Source organism: Gobius niger, assembly GCF_951799975.1.
Source record: "Gobius niger genome assembly, chromosome: 22".
Taxonomy (NCBI): domain Eukaryota; kingdom Metazoa; phylum Chordata; class Actinopteri; order Gobiiformes; family Gobiidae; genus Gobius; species Gobius niger.
The window spans coordinates 9522133-9538827 of NC_136873.1; positions in this window are offsets into that span (position 1 = coordinate 9522133).

Below are 16695 nucleotides of genomic sequence, written 5' to 3' on the forward strand. Positions count from 1 at the left end.
GACAAAAATGAAACAAAAATGTGACAAAAATGTGACAAAAATTCAACAAAAAATTCGACAAAAATGCGACAAAAATTCAACAAAAATTCGACAAAAAATCGACAAAAAATAGACAAAAACTAAAAAAAAAATCAACAAAAATTCAACAAAAATTCGACACAAAATGGACGAAAATTCAACAAAAACTCAAAAAAATTCAACAAAAATTCAACAAAAATGTGACAAAAATTCAACAAAAATGTGACAAAAATTCAACAAAAATGTGACAAAAATTCAACAAAAATGTGACAAAAAAATGACAAAAAAATGACAAAAAAATGACAAAAAAATGACAAAAAAATGACAAAAAAATGACAAAAAAATGACAAAAATGTGACAAAAATTCAACAAAAATGTGACAAAAATTCAACAAAAATGTGACAAAAATTCAACAAAAAATCGACAAAAAATGGACGAAAAATGTGACAAAAATTCAACAAAAATTCAACAAAAATGTGACAAAAATGTGACAAAAATTTGACAAAAAATGACAAAAAAATGACAAAAATGTAAAAAAAACTTGACAAAAATGTGACAAAAATGTGACAAAAATTCAACAAAAATTCAACAAAAATTCAACAAAAATTCAACAAAAATGTGACAAAAAAATAACAAAAATTCAACAAAAATGAGAAGAAATAAAAAACATACAAAAGTTGACCCAACACAGCAACAGCGCGAGGAAAAAGCTCAGTCTTGTGGGTCTTAGCTTTCAAATGAGGTGCTGCACAGCCCAAAGAGGACAGAATGCCTTTGGTTCAGGCGGGGGGTCAGAGGTAAGTGTAAAATTGTGCTGATTTGGGCCGGGCCGGTCAGAGTCCAGGGCTGGTTTTCAGTCCCAGTCCTGCCCCTGGATGTGTGTCTCCTGTGTCTGTTTTTAAGGACCTTAAACCCAGAGTCTGGCCTCCCGTGTCTCTGTGTGTGACCATCCAAAACACGCTACAGAAGCCATGACCTCTGAACACGTGCTGGGCCAGTGCCAAAGGGAAACGTGTGTTTAGTTTATGGTTCCACAGCGTTATCACATGGCCAATATGAAAATGTTACTCATATCCTGATGTCTTTTCTTCATTCTGACTGATGTGGGGCCAGACAGTCAACTTTAATATGTAATAAAGCCTAATAGAAAAGCTCACGAATACTCTTAACTAACCCCTTAACTCCCGCCTGAACCGAGCACGTTCTCTCCAGTTTGGCTTTACCCCAATCCAAAAGCTTCTGGAAAAAAGCTGAGAAAATAGCAACAGAAACGTGACGAGAAATTGAGGAAAAAGTGGCAAAAAATAACAAAAAAAATGACAAAAATGTGATAAAAATGTGACAAAAAAATGACAAAAATTTGATACAAAATTGAAGAAAAAATGACAAAAAAGTGACATAAATGAGTTGAATCCCCAACAAAAAAATGATGGAAAAGAACTGATGACGTGAGGAAAAAGCTCGTCTCGGTTCAGGCGGGAGTTCAGAGGTTAACTGTTAGTAACTGACTAATAAGTCCTGCAGTATTAGTTTATAATTACTTTTACCAGGGTGTATAAGTTCATTCATTCTCAAAGGTAAATATGGATGCAGTACACTTTTTGGCCACCAGCGTCAAATTGGGGGCGCTGTTTCTCTCCTTTCACAGAGTTAAGGAAACACTGTGGTGTCTTGGTGTTTCTCACAGAGCTTTACCCAAATCTAAAAGCTACAAAGAAAAGCATCAAAAAAGCGAGAAAAAAAGAAAAACACAAACAAAAAATGATGGAAAAAATAATTAAAGATGTGACAAAAATTCAATAAAAAATTACCAAACATTCAACAAAAACTCAACAAAAATTCAACAAAAATTCAACAAAAATTCAACAAAAATTCAACAAAAATTCAACAAAAAATGGACGAAAATTCAACAAAAACTCAAAAAAATTCGACAAAAACTCAACAAAAATGTGACAAAAATGTGACAAAAAAATGACAAAAAAATGACAAAAATGTAAAAAAAATGTGATGAAAATGTGACAAAAAAATTACAAAAATGTGACAAAAATGTGACAAAAATTCAACAAAAATTCAACAAAAATGTGACAAAAAAATGACAAAAATGTGACAAAAATTAGATAAAAATGTGACAAAAAAATGACAAAAATGTGACAAAAAAATGACAAAAATGTGACAAAAATTCAACAAAAATGTGACAAAAATTCAACAAAAATTCAACAAAAATTCAACAAAAATGAGAAGAAAAAAAAAACATAAAAAAGTTGACCCAACACAGCAACAGCGCGAGTAAAAAGCTCAGTCTTGTGGGTCTTAGCTTTCAAATGAGGTGCTGCACAGCCCAAAGAGGACAGAATGCCTTTGGTTCAGGCGGGGGGTCAGAGGTAAGTGTAAAATTGTGCTGATTTGGGCCGGGCCGGTCAGAGTCCAGGGCTGGTTTTCAGTCCCAGTCCTGCCCCTGGATGTGTGTCTCCTGTGTCTGTTTTTAAGGACCTTAAACCCAGAGTCTGGCCTCCCGTGTCTCTGTGTGTGACCATCCAAAACACGCTACAGAAGCCATGACCTCTGAACACGTGCTGGGCCAGTGCCAAAGGGAAACGTGTGTTTAGTTTATGGTTCCACAGCGTTATCACATGGCCAATATGAAAATGTTACTCATATCCTGATGTCTTTTCTTCATTCTGACTGATGTGGGGCCAGACAGTCAACTTTAATATGTAATAAAGCCTGAATAGAAAAGCTCACGAATACTCTTAACTAACCCCTTAACTCCCGCCTGAACCGAGCACGTTCTCTCCAGTTTGGCTTTACCCCAATCCAAAAGCTTCTGGAAAAAAGGTGAGAAAAAGCAACAAAAACGTGACGAAAAATTGAGGAAAAAGTGGCAAAAAATAACAAAAAAAATGAAAAAAATGACAAAAAAAATGACAAAAATGTGACAAAAATGTGACAAAAAAAATGACAAAAATGTGACAAAAATGTGACAAAAAAATGACAAAAATGCGACAAAAAAATGACAAAAATGTGACAAAAATGTGACAAAAAAATGACAAAAATGTGACAAAAAAATGACAAAAATGTGACAAAAATGTGACAAAAAAATGACAAAAAAATGACAAAAATGCGACAAAAAAATGACAAAAATGTGACAAAAATGTGACAAAAAAATGACAAAAATGTGACAAAAAAATGACAAAAAAATGACAAAAATGCGACAAAAAAATGACAAAAATGTGACAAAAATGTGACAAAAAAATGACAAAAATGTGACAAAAAAATGACAAAAAATTGACAAAAATGTGACAAAAAAATGACAAAAATGTGACAAAAAAAATGACAAAAAAGTGACATAAATGAGTTGAAAACCCAACAAAAAAATGATGGAAAAGAACTGATGACGTGAGGAAAAAGCTCGTCTCGGTTCAGGCGGGAGGTCAGAGGTTAACTGTTAGTAACTGACTAATAAGTCCTGCAGTATTACTTTATAATTACTTTTACCAGGGTGTATAAGTTCATTCATTCTCAAAGGTAAATATGGATGCAGTACACTTTTTGGCCACCAGCGTCAAATTGGGGGTGCTGTTTCTCTCCTTTCACAAAGTTAAGGAAACACTGTGGTGTCTTGGTGTTTCTCACAGAGCTTTGTAGCATCAACTTTCACAGTTTTCCAACTTTTATTGCAAAGGTTGTTACATTAACAACAGTATATGTTAAAAAGTGACTTATAAAAGAACTGATGCTGAACTGACACTTTCAGAATGATCTAATGTGGTATTTTGCACTAAACTGCTGCACTTGTTACTAACTGTTAATCACACTTAATGAATGAATTGTTCATGATGAATCAAGTGTTAATTCAACATTTATTAGGTGGAAATAAGGTGTAGTTATTATAAAGTGTTTCCAAACAGGCAACTCTCTGAGCCTCGGACTGGCCTTATATGAGCACAGAAGGGCCACCAGTCCCGCCTCAGCCGAGCAAAAATGTGACAAAAAAATGACAAAAATGTGACAAAAATTCAACAAAAAAATGACAAAAATGTGACAAAAAAATGACAAAAATGTGACAAAAATGTGACAAAAAAATGACAAAAATGTGACAAAAAATGACAAAAATGTGACAAAAATGTGACAAAAAAGTGATAAAAAAAAACGAGAAAAATGTGATACAAAATTGAAGAAAAAATGACAAAAAAAGTGACATAAATGAGTTGAATCCCCAACAAAAAAATGATGGAAAAGAACTGATGACGTGAGGAAAAAGCTCCTCTCGGTTCAGGCGGGAGTTCAGAGGTTAACTGTTAGTAACTGACTAATAAGTCCTGCAGTTTTACTTTATAATTACTTTTACCAGGGTGTACAAGTTCATTCATTCTCAAAGGTAAATATGGATGCAGTACACTTTTTGACCACCAGCGTCAAATTGGGGGCGCTGTTTCTCTCCTTTCACAAAGTTAAGGAAACACTGTGGTGTCTTGGTGTTTCTCACAGAGCTTTGTAGCATCAACTTTCACAGTTTTCCAACTTTTATTGCAAAGGTTGTTACATTAACAACAGTATATGTTAAAAAGTGACTTATAAAAGAACTGATGCTGAACTGACACTTTCAGAATGATCTAATGTGGTATTTTGCACTAAACTGCTGCACTAGTTACTAACTGTTAATCACACTTAATGAATGAATTGTTCATGATGAATCAAGTGTTAATTCAACATTTATTAGGTGGAAATAAGGTGTAGTTATTATAAAGTGTTTCCAAACAGGCAACTCTCTGAGCCTCGGCTTCAGTTCTTCTGCTCAGACGAAAAGCCACAGATGAGGAGATAAGACAGAGCAGAAAACAGGAAGCTCAGCTCGTCCTGCCTCAGATCTGCTCAGAGACGCAACAAATAAAACATATCATTTTTTATATTTATATTTATCTTTGATATTTTTTATTTATTCTTTTTCACCTCGGGGAAATGAGCTAATTATCTTGAGGTAAAAAAATTGACATTTAAAATAAAAAAATGCTCGTGGTCTTCTTGAGTGTTGTATAAACCTATATACATTGTATTTGAATGAAGTATTGTATATTTGATGTTGACCCTCATGGAGAAGATGGACCTGCGTACTGGGAGCTGAGCTGCTGTGTGTCCACTGATGTGAGCAGGGGCGGACTGGCCTTATATGAGCACAGAGGGGCCACCAGTCCCGCCTCAGCCCAGCTTTACCCAAATCTAAAAGCTACAAAGAAAAGCATCAAAATAGAGAGAAAAAGACGGACAAAAAACACAACAAAAAATGAAAAAATAATTAAAAATGTGACAAAAATTCAACAAAAATTCAACAAAAATTCGACAAAAAATGGACGAAAATTCAACAAAAATGTGACAAAAATGTGACAAAAATTCAACAAAAATGGAACAAAAATGTGACAAAAAAATAACAAAAATGTGACAAAAAAATAACAAAAATGTGACAAAAATGTGACAAAAAAATAAAAAAAAATTGACAAAAATGTGACAAAAAAATGATAGAAATTTAACAAAAATGTGACAAAAAATAACAAAAATGTGACAAAAAAATAACAAAAATGTGACAAAAATGAGACAAAAATGAGACAAAAAAATAACAAAAATGTGACAAAAAAATAACAAAAATGTGACAAAAATGAGACAAAAATGAGACAAAAAAATAACAAAAATGTGACAAAAAAATAACAAAAATGTGACAAAAATGTGACAAAAAAATAAAAAAAAATTGACAAAAATGTGACAAAAAAATGATAGAAATTTAACAAAAATGTGACAAAAAATAACAAAAATGTGACCAAAAAATAACTAAAATGTGACAAAAATGTGACAAAAATGTGACCAAAAAATAACTAAAATGTGACAGAAAAATGACAAAAATGTGATAAAAATGTGACAAAAATGAGACAAAAAAATAACAAAAATGTGACAAAAATGTGACCAAAAAATGACAAAAAATGACAAAAATGTGATAAAAATTGAAGAAAAAATGACAAAAAAATGACATAAATGAGTTGAAAACCCAACAAAAAAATGATGGAAAAGAACTGATGACGTGAGGAAAAAGCTCGTCTCGGTTCAGGCGGGAGTTCAGAGGTTAACTGTTAGTAACTGACTAATAAGTCCTGCAGTATTAGTTTATAATTACTTTTACCAGGGTGTATAAGTTCATTCATTCTCAAAGGTAAATATGGATGCAGTTCACTTTTTGACCACCAGCGTCAAATTGGGGGCGCTGTTTCTCTCCTTTCACAAAGTTAAGGAAACACTGTGGTGTCTTGGTGTTTCTCACAGAGCTTTGTAGCATCAACTTTCACAGTTTTCCAACTTTTATTGCAAAGGTTGTTACATTAACAACAGTATATGTTAAAAAGTGACTTATAAAATAACTGATGCTGAACTGACACTTTCAGAATGATCTAATGTGGTATTTTGCACTAAACTGCTGCACTAGTTACTAACTGTTAATCACACTTAATGAATGAATTGTTCATGATGAATCAAGTGTTAATTCAACATTTATTAGGTGGAAATAAGGTGTAGTTATTATAAAGTGTTTCCAAACAGGCAACTCTCTGAGCCTCGGACTGGCCTTATATGAGCACAGAAGGGCCACCAGTCCCGCCTCAGCCGAGCAAAAATATGACAAAAAATGACAAAAATTCGACAAAAAAGTGACAAAAATTCAACAAAAATGTGACAAAAAATCAACAAAAATGAGACAAAAAAATAACAAAAATGTGACAAAAAAATAACAAAAATGTGACAAAAAAATAACAAAAATGTGACAAAAAAATAACAAAAATGTGAATAAAATGTGACAAAAAAATGACAAAAATGTGACAGAAAAATGACAAAAATTTGATAAAAATGTGACAAAAATGAGACAAAAAAATGACAAAAATGTGACAAAAAAATGACAAAAATGTGACAGAAAAATGACAAAAATGTGATAAAAATGTGACAAAAATGTGACAAAAAAATAACAAAAATGTGACAGAAAAATGACAAAAATGTGACAAAAATGTGACAAATGACAAAAATGTGACAAAAAAATGACAAAAATGTGACAAAAATGTGACAAAAATGTGACAAAAATGTGACAAAAATTCAACAAAAATGTGACAAAAAAATGACAAAAATTTGACAAAAAAATGACAAAAATTTGACAAAAATGTGACAAAAAAAAGACAAAAAATGACATAAATGAGTTGAAAAAAAAAAAATGATGGAAAAGAACTGATGACGTGAGGAAAAAGCTCCTCTCGGTTCAGGCGGGAGTTCAGAGGTTAACTGTTAGTAACTGACTAATAAGTCCTGCAGTATTACTTTATAATTACTTTTACCAGGGTGTATAAGTTCATTCATTCTCAAAGGTATATATGGATGCAGTACACTTTTTGACCACCAGCGTCAAATTGGGGGCGCTGTTTCTCTCCTTTCACAAAGTTAAGGAAACACTGTGGTGTCTTGGTGTTTCTCACAGAGCTTTGTAGCATCAACTTTCACAGTTTTCCAACTTTTATTGCAAAGGTTGTTGACATTAACAACAGTATATGTTAAAAAGTGACTTATAAAAGAACTGATGCTGAACTGACACTTTCAGAATGATCTAATGTGGTATTTTGCACTAAACTGCTGCACTAGTTACTAACTGTTAATCACACTTAATGAATGAATTGTTCATGATGAATCAAGTGTTAATTCAACATTTATTAGGTGGAAATAAGGTGTAGTTATTATAAAGTGTTTCCAAACAGGCAACTCTCTGAGCCTCGGCTTCAGTTCTTCTGTTGAGACGAAAAGCCACAGATGAGGAGATAAGACAGAGCAGAAAACAGGAAGCTCAGCTCGTCCTGCCTCAGATCTGCTCAGAGATGCAACAAAGAAAACATATCATTTTTTATATTTATATTTATCTTTGATATTTTATATTTATTCTTTTTCACCTCGGGGAAATGAGCTAATTATCTCGGGGGGGAAAAAATTGACATTTAAAATAAAAAAATGCTCATGGTCTGCTCGGACGGGCCATATTCTGGAAGAGCACAGAAGGGCCACCAGTCCCGCCTCAACCCAGCTTTACCCAAATCTAAAAGCGAAAAAGAAAAGCATCAAAATAGAGAGAAAAAGAGAAAAACACGGACAAAAAAACACAACAAAAAATGATGGAAAAATAATTAAAAATTCAAAAAAAATGTGACAAAAAAATGACAAAAATGTGACAAAAAAATGACAAAAATGTGACAAAAATTCAACAAAAAAATAACAAAAATGTGACAAAAAAATGACAAAAATGTGACAAAAAATGACAAAAAAAAGACAAAAAATGTGACAAAAATGTGACAAAAAAATGACAAAAAAATGTGATAAAAATTCAACAAAAAAATGACAAAAATTACAAAAATGTGACAAAAAATGACAAAAATGTGACAAAAAAATGACAAAAAATTTGACAAAAATGTGATAAAAATGTGACAAAAATGTGACAAAAAAATGACAAAAATGTGACAAAAAAATGACAAAAATGTGACAAAAATTCAACAAAAAAATGACAAAAATGTGACAAAAAAATGACAAAAATGTGACAAAAATGTGACAAAAAAATGACAAAAATGTGACAAAAAATGACAAAAATGTGACAAAAATGTGACAAAAAAGTGATAAAAAAAAACGAGAAAAATGTGATACAAAATTGAAGAAAAAATGACAAAAAAAGTGACATAAATGAGTTGAATCCCCAACAAAAAAATGATGGAAAAGAACTGATGACGTGAGGAAAAAGCTCGTCTCGGTTCAGGCGGGAGTTCAGAGGTTAACTGTTAGTAACTGACTAATAAGTCCTGCAGTTTTACTTTATAATTACTTTTACCAGGGTGTATAAGTTCATTCATTCTCAAAGGTAAATATGGATGCAGTACACTTTTTGGCCACCAGCGTCAAATTGGGGGCGCTGTTTCTCTCCTTTCACAAAGTTAAGGAAACACTGTGGTGTCTTGGTGTTTCTCACAGAGCTTTGTAGCATCAACTTTCACAGTTTTCCAACTTTTATTGCAAAGGTTGTTACATTAACAACAGTATATGTTAAAAAGTGACTTATAAAAGAACTGATGCTGAACTGACACTTTCAGAATGATCTAATGTGGTATTTTGCACTAAACTGCTGCACTAGTTACTAACTGTTAATCACACTTAATGAATGGATTGTTCGTGATGAATCAAGTGTTAATTCAACATTTATTAGGTGGAAATAAGGTGTAGTTATTATAAAGTGTTTCCAAACAGGCAACTCTCTGAGCCTCGGCTTCAGTTCTTCTGCTCAGACGAAAAGCCACAGATGAGGAGATAAGACAGAGCAGAAAACAGGAAGCTCAGCTCGTCCTGCCTCAGATCTGCTCAGAGACGCAACAAATAAAACACATCATTTTTTATATTTATATTTATCTTTGATATTTTATACTTATTCTTCTTCACCTCGGGGAAATGAGCTAATTATCTCGGGGTAAAAAAATTGACATTTAAAAAAAAAAATTGCTCCTGGTCTGCTCGGACTGGCCATATTCTGGAAGAGCACAGAGGGGCCACCAGTCCCGCCTCAACCCAGCTTTACCCAAATCTAAAAGCGAAAAAGAAAAGCATCAAAATAGAGAGAAAAAGAGAAAAACACGGACAAAAAAACACAACAAAAAATGATGGAAAAATAATTAAAAATGTGACAAAAATTCAACCAAAATGTGACAAAAATTCAACAAAAATTCAACAAAAATTCAACAAAAATTCTATTAAAAACTTCTATTAATTATGAGTTAAGCAATAACTAAGTGTAGTATTAAGTAGTTACTAAGTGTTAATCACACTTAATTAATGATTGTTCATGATGAATCAAGTGTTAATTCAACATTAATAAGTTGAAATAAGGTGTAGTTATTATAAAGTGTTTCCAAACAGTCTCTGCAAGTGACGCAGTTCTTCTGCTCAGACGAAAAGCCACAGATGAGGAGATAAGACAGAGCAGAAAACAGGAAGCTCAGCTCGTCCTGCCTCAGATCTGCTCAGAGACGTCTTTCAAACATGTCGCTCTTCGTGCTCGTCTTCAGCCTGATGCTCTGCACGCTCGGTGAGTACAAATACATGTTTAATAGTATCATTAAAGCCCCTATTTGTCTAATAAAGACACATTCTGCCATAACTCACTGTGATCTGATAAAACGTCCCGCTGTCCAAGCATTTGTAAATCATCATTTCCTCATTTCTGAGACTTTGTTCATCATTTAAAAAGAGTAAAGACCTTCCTGAATATGTTTAGAGGCGATAAAAGATCAGTCGAGAGTTTAAAAACTTCAAAAACACACGTCGTGAGTTCTAAATCAGCTTTAATGTGACTTTCAAAGCTCCGTTTCCGCCTCCGCCTTCCTCTGATCGGAGCCATTTTGTTTTTCCTCTGATCGGAGCCATTTTGTTTTTCCTCTGATCGGAGCCATTTTGTTTTTCTCTGATCGGAGCCATTTTGTTTTTCCTCTGATCGGAGCCATTTTGTTTTTCTCTGATCGGAGCCATTTTGTTTTTCTCTGATCGGAGCCATTTTGTTTTTCTCTGTCCCGTCGGTGCTGCTCAACTACGATGTGTTCAAGTGCTTTGTGACGTAGTAAATAAGTAGAAACTACGAGAGCGATGAGTTCAAGTGCTTTGTGACGTAGTAAATAAGTAGAAACTACGAGTGCGATGAGTTCAAGTGCTTTGTGACGTAGAAATATTTACCGTAATAACGAGAGCTCCTGAAGGCAGCGTCATTGTTTCCTCCTCTTGACTCACTGCTGCTGAGGCTCCTCTGAGCTCACTGCTCATTGGCTCCTTCTCTCTCCTCCCCTTCTCTCTCTCTCCTCCCCTTCTCTCTCTCTCCTCCCCTTCTCTCTCTCTCCTCCCCTTCTCTCTCTCTCCTCTTCCTTCTCTCTCTCTCCTCCCCTTCTCTCTCTCCTCCCCTTCTCTCTCTCTCCTCTTCCTTCTCTCTCTCTCCTCCCCTTCTCTCTCTCTCCTCTTCCTTCTCTCTCTCTCCTCCCCTTCTCTCTCTCTCCTCCCCTTCTCTCTCTCTCCTCCCCTTCTCTCTCTCCTCTTCCTTCTCTCTCTCTCCTCCCCTTCTCTCTCTCTCCTCCCCTTCTCTCTCTCTCTCCTCTCCTTCTCTCTCTCCTCCCCTTCTCTCTCTCCTCACCCTTCTCTCTCCTCCCCTTCTCTCTCTCCTCTCCTTCTCTCTCTCCTCTCCTTCTCTCTCTCCTCCCCTTCTCTCTCCTCTCCTTCACTCTCTCCTCTCCTTCTCTCTCTCTCCTCTTCCTCCTCTCTCTCTCTCCTCCCCTTCTCTCTCTCCTCTCCTTCTCTCTCCTCCCCTTCTCTCTCTCCTCTTCCTTCTCTCTCTCCTCCCCTTCTCTCTCTCCTCTTCCTTCTCTCTCTCCTCCCCTTCTCTTCTCTCTCTCCTCCCCTTCTCTCTCTCCTCTTCCTTCTCTCTCCTCTCTCTCTCTCTCCCCTCCCCTTCTCTCTCTCCTCCCCTTCTCTCTCTCCTCACCCTTCTCTCTCTCCTCCCCCTTCTCTCTCTCCTCCCCTTCTCTCTCTCCTCCCCTTCTCTCTCTCCTCCCCCTTCTCTCTCTCCTCACCCTTCTCTCTCTCCTCACCCTTCTCTCTCCTCCCCTTCTCTCTCTCCTCCCCCTTCTCTCTCTCCTCACCCTTCTCTCTCTCCTCCCCCTCTCTCTCTCCTCCCCTTCTCTCTCTCCTCCCCCTCTCTCTCTCCTCTCCTTCTCTCTCTCTCCTCCCCCTCTCTCTCTCCTCCCCTTCTCTCTCACCTCACCCTTCTCTCTCTCCTCCCCTTCTCTCTCTCTACAGGACACATGTGGTATTACTCATGTAAACTCACAGGGAAATATCCTGTGATGACTTTAGGTGGGTCATATTTAAACCTGCAGCGCCCCCTACAGGACACATGTGGTATTACTCATGTAGGTGGGTCATATGTAAAACATAAAGGGACACACTACACTTTAGCAATGGAAAAGTACATTATATCACATTATATTATATTATATTATATCTATTTAATCAGCCAGAGAAACTTCTGCTTCTTTCAACTGATGAAGGCGGCCATTTTAGATCTGCGTCATGTGACCAGCAGCCATTTATGACACGCCTTTTCTGTTTCAGGAGCCGAGAACGAGGACGATAAAAGTAAATACACCTCACACTAACCACTGTGTCACCTCCTCCTCCTCACACTAACCACTGTGTCACCTCCTCCTCCTCACACTAACCACTGTGTCACCTCCTCCTCACACTAACCACTGTGTCACCTCCTCCTCACACTAACCACTGTGTCTCCTCCTCCTCCTCACACTAACCACTGTGTCTCCTCCTCCTCCTCACACTAACCACTGTGTCACCTCCTCCTCCTCACACTAACCACTGTGTCACCTCCTCCTCCTCACACTAACCACTGTGTCTCCTCCTCACACTAACCACTGTGTCACCTCCTCCTCCTCACACTAACCACTGTGTCACCTCCTCCTCACACTAACCACTGTGTCACCTCCTCCTCACACTAACCACTGTGTCTCCTCCTCCTCCTCACACTAACCACTGTGTCACCTCCTCCTCCTCACACTAACCACTGTGTCACCTCCTCCTCCTCACACTAACCACTGTGTCTCCTCCTCCTCACACTAACCACTGTGTCACCTCCTCCTCACACTAACCACTGTGTCTCCTCCTCCTCACACTAACCACTGTGTCACCTCCTCCTCACACTAACCACTGTGTCTCCTCCTCCTCACACTAACCACTGTGTCACCTCCTCCTCACACTAACCACTGTGTCTCCTCCTCCTCACACTAACCACTGTGTCTCCTCCTCCTCCTCACACTAACCACTGTGTCTCCTCCTCCTCACACTAACCACTGTGTCACCTCCTCCTCCTCACACTAACCACTGTGTCTCCTCCTCCTCACACTAACCACTGTGTCACCTCCTCCTCACACTAACCACTGTGTCACCTCCTCCTCACACTAACCACTGTGTCTCCTCCTCCTCACACTAACCACTGTGTCACCTCCTCCTCCTCACACTAACCACTGTGTCTCCTCCTCCTCACACTAACCACTGTGTCTCCTCCTCCTCCTCACACTAACCACTGTGTCTCCTCCTCCTCCTCACACTAACCACTGTGTCACCTCCTCCTCCTCACACTAACCACTGTGTCTCCTCCTCCTCACACTAACCACTGTGCCACCTCCTCCTCACACTAACCACTGTGTCTCCTCCTCCTCCTCACACTAACCACTGTGTCTCCTCCTCCTCCTCACACTAACCACTGTGTCACCTCCTCCTCCTCACACTAACCACTGTGTCTCCTCCTCCTCACACTAACCACTGTGTCACCTCCTCCTCCTCACACTAACCACTGTGTCTCCTCCTCCTCACACTAACCACTGTGTCACCTCCTCCTCCTCACACTAACCACTGTGTCACCTCCTCCTCCTCACACTAACCACTGTGTCACCTCCTCCTCACACTAACCACTGTGTCTCCTCCTCCTCCTCACACTAACCACTGTGTCACCTCCTCCTCACACTAACCACTGTGTCACCTCCTCCTCACACTAACCACTGTGTCACCTCCTCCTCCTCACACTAACCACTGTGTCACCTCCTCCTCACACTAACCACTGTGTCACCTCCTCCTCACACTAACCACTGTGTCTCCTCCTCCTCCTCACACTAACCACTGTGTCACCTCCTCCTCCTCACACTAACCACTGTGTCACCTCCTCCTCCTCACACTAACCACTGTGTCACCTCCTCCTCCTCACACTAACCACTGTGTCACCTCCTCCTCCTCACACTAACCACTGTGTCACCTCCTCCTCCTCACACTAACCACTGTGTCACCTCCTCCTCCTCACACTAACCACTGTGTCTCCTCCTCCTCCTCACACTAACCACTGTGTCACCTCCTCCTCCTCACACTAACCACTGTGTCTCCTCCTCCTCCTCACACTAACCACTGTGTCTCCTCCTCCTCCTCACACTAACCACTGTGTCACCTCCTCCTCCTCACACTAACCACTGTGTCACCTCCTCCTCCTCACACTAACCACTGTGTCACCTCCTCCTCACACTAACCACTGTGTCTCCTCCTCCTCCTCACACTAACCACTGTGTCTCCTCCTCCTCCTCACACTAACCACTGTGTCTCCTCCTCCTCCTCACACTAACCACTGTGTCACCTCCTCCTCACACTAACCACTGTGTCACCTCCTCCTCCTCACACTAACCACTGTGTCACCTCCTCCTCCTCACACTAACCACTGTGTCACCTCCTCCTCCTCACACTAACCACTGTGTCACCTCCTCCTCACACTAACCACTGTGTCTCCTCCTCCTCACACTAACCACTGTGTCTCCTCCTCCTCCTCACACTAACCACTGTGTCACCTCCTCCTCCTCACACTAACCACTGTGTCACCTCCTCCTCCTCACACTAACCACTGTGTCACCTCCTCCTCCTCACACTAACCACTGTGTCACCTCCTCCTCCTCACACTAACCACTGTGTCTCCTCCTCCTCCTCACACTAACCACTGTGTCTCCTCCTCCTCCTCACACTAACCACTGTGTCACCTCCTCCTCACACTAACCACTGTGTCACCTCCTCCTCCTCACACTAACCACTGTGTCACCTCCTCCTCCTCACACTAACCACTGTGTCACCTCCTCCTCCTCACACTAACCACTGTGTCACCTCCTCCTCACACTAACCACTGTGTCTCCTCCTCCTCACACTAACCACTGTGTCTCCTCCTCCTCCTCACACTAACCACTGTGTCTCCTCCTCCTCACACTAACCACTGTGTCACCTCCTCCTCACACTAACCACTGTGTCTCCTCCTCCTCACACTAACCACTGTGTCTCCTCCTCCTCCTCACACTAACCACTGTGTCACCTCCTCCTCCTCACACTAACCACTGTGTCTCCTCCTCCTCCTCACACTAACCACTGTGTCACCTCCTCCTCCTCACACTAACCACTGTGTCACCTCCTCCTCCTCACACTAACCACTGTGTCACCTCCTCCTCACACTAACCACTGTGTCACCTCCTCCTCACACTAACCACTGTGTCACCTCCTCCTCACACTAACCACTGTGTCACCTCCTCCTCCTCACACTAACCACTGTGTCACCTCCTCCTCCTCACACTAACCACTGTGTCTCCTCCTCCTCCTCACACTAACCACTGTGTCACCTCCTCCTCCTCACACTAACCACTGTGTCTCCTCCTCCTCACACTAACCACTGTGTCACCTCCTCCTCCTCACACTAACCACTGTGTCTCCTCCTCCTCACACTAACCACTGTGTCACCTCCTCCTCCTCACATTAACCACTGTGTCACCTCCTCCTCCTCACACTAACCACTGTGTCTCCTCCTCCTCCTCACACTAACCACTGTGTCACCTCCTCCTCACACTAACCACTGTGTCACCTCCTCCTCACACTAACCACTGTGTCTCCTCCTCCTCCTCACACTAACCACTGTGTCACCTCCTCCTCCTCACACTAACCACTGTGTCTCCTCCTCCTCCTCACACTAACCACTGTGTCACCTCCTCCTCACACTAACCACTGTGTCACCTCCTCCTCACACTAACCACTGTGTCACCTCCTCCTCCTCACACTAACCACTGTGTCTCCTCCTCCTCCTCACATTAACCACTGTGTCTCCTCCTCCTCCTCACACTAACCACTGTGTCTCCTCCTCCTCCTCACACTAACCACTGTGTCACCTCCTCCTCCTCACACTAACCACTGTGTCTCCTCCTCCTCACACTAACCACTGTGTCACCTCCTCCTCACACTAACCACTGTGTCTCCTCCTCCTCCTCACACTAACCACTGTGTCTCCTCCTCCTCCTCACACTAACCACTGTGTCTCCTCCTCCTCCTCACACTAACCACTGTGTCACCTCCTCCTCACACTAACCACTGTGTCTCCTCCTCCTCCTCACACTAACCACTGTGTCTCCTCCTCCTCCTCACACTAACCACTGTGTCACCTCCTCCTCACACTAACCACTGTGTCACCTCCTCCTCCTCACACTAACCACTGTGTCTCCTCCTCCTCCTCTCACTAACCACTGTGTCTCCTCCTCCTCCTCACACTAACCACTGTGTCTCCTCCTCCTCCTCACACTAACCACTGTGTCTCCTCCTCCTCCTCTCACTAACCACTGTGTCTCCTCCTCCTCACACTAACCACTGTGTCACCTCCTCCTCCTCCTCACACTAACCACTGTGTCTCCTCCTCCTCCTCTCACTAACCACTGTGTCTCCTCCTCCTCCTCACACTAACCACTGTGTCTCCTCCTCCTCCTCACACTAACCACTGTGTCACCTCCTCCTCCTCACACTAACCACTGTGTCACCTCCTCCTCACACTAACCACTGTGTCACCTCCTCCTCCTCACACTAACCACTGTGTCACCTCCTCCTCCTCACACTAACCACTGTGTCTCCTCCTCCTCCTCACACTAACCACTGTGTCACCTCCTCCTCCTCACACTAACCACTGTGTCACCTCCTCCTCACACTAACCACTGTGTCACCTCCTCCTCACACTAACCACTGTGTCTC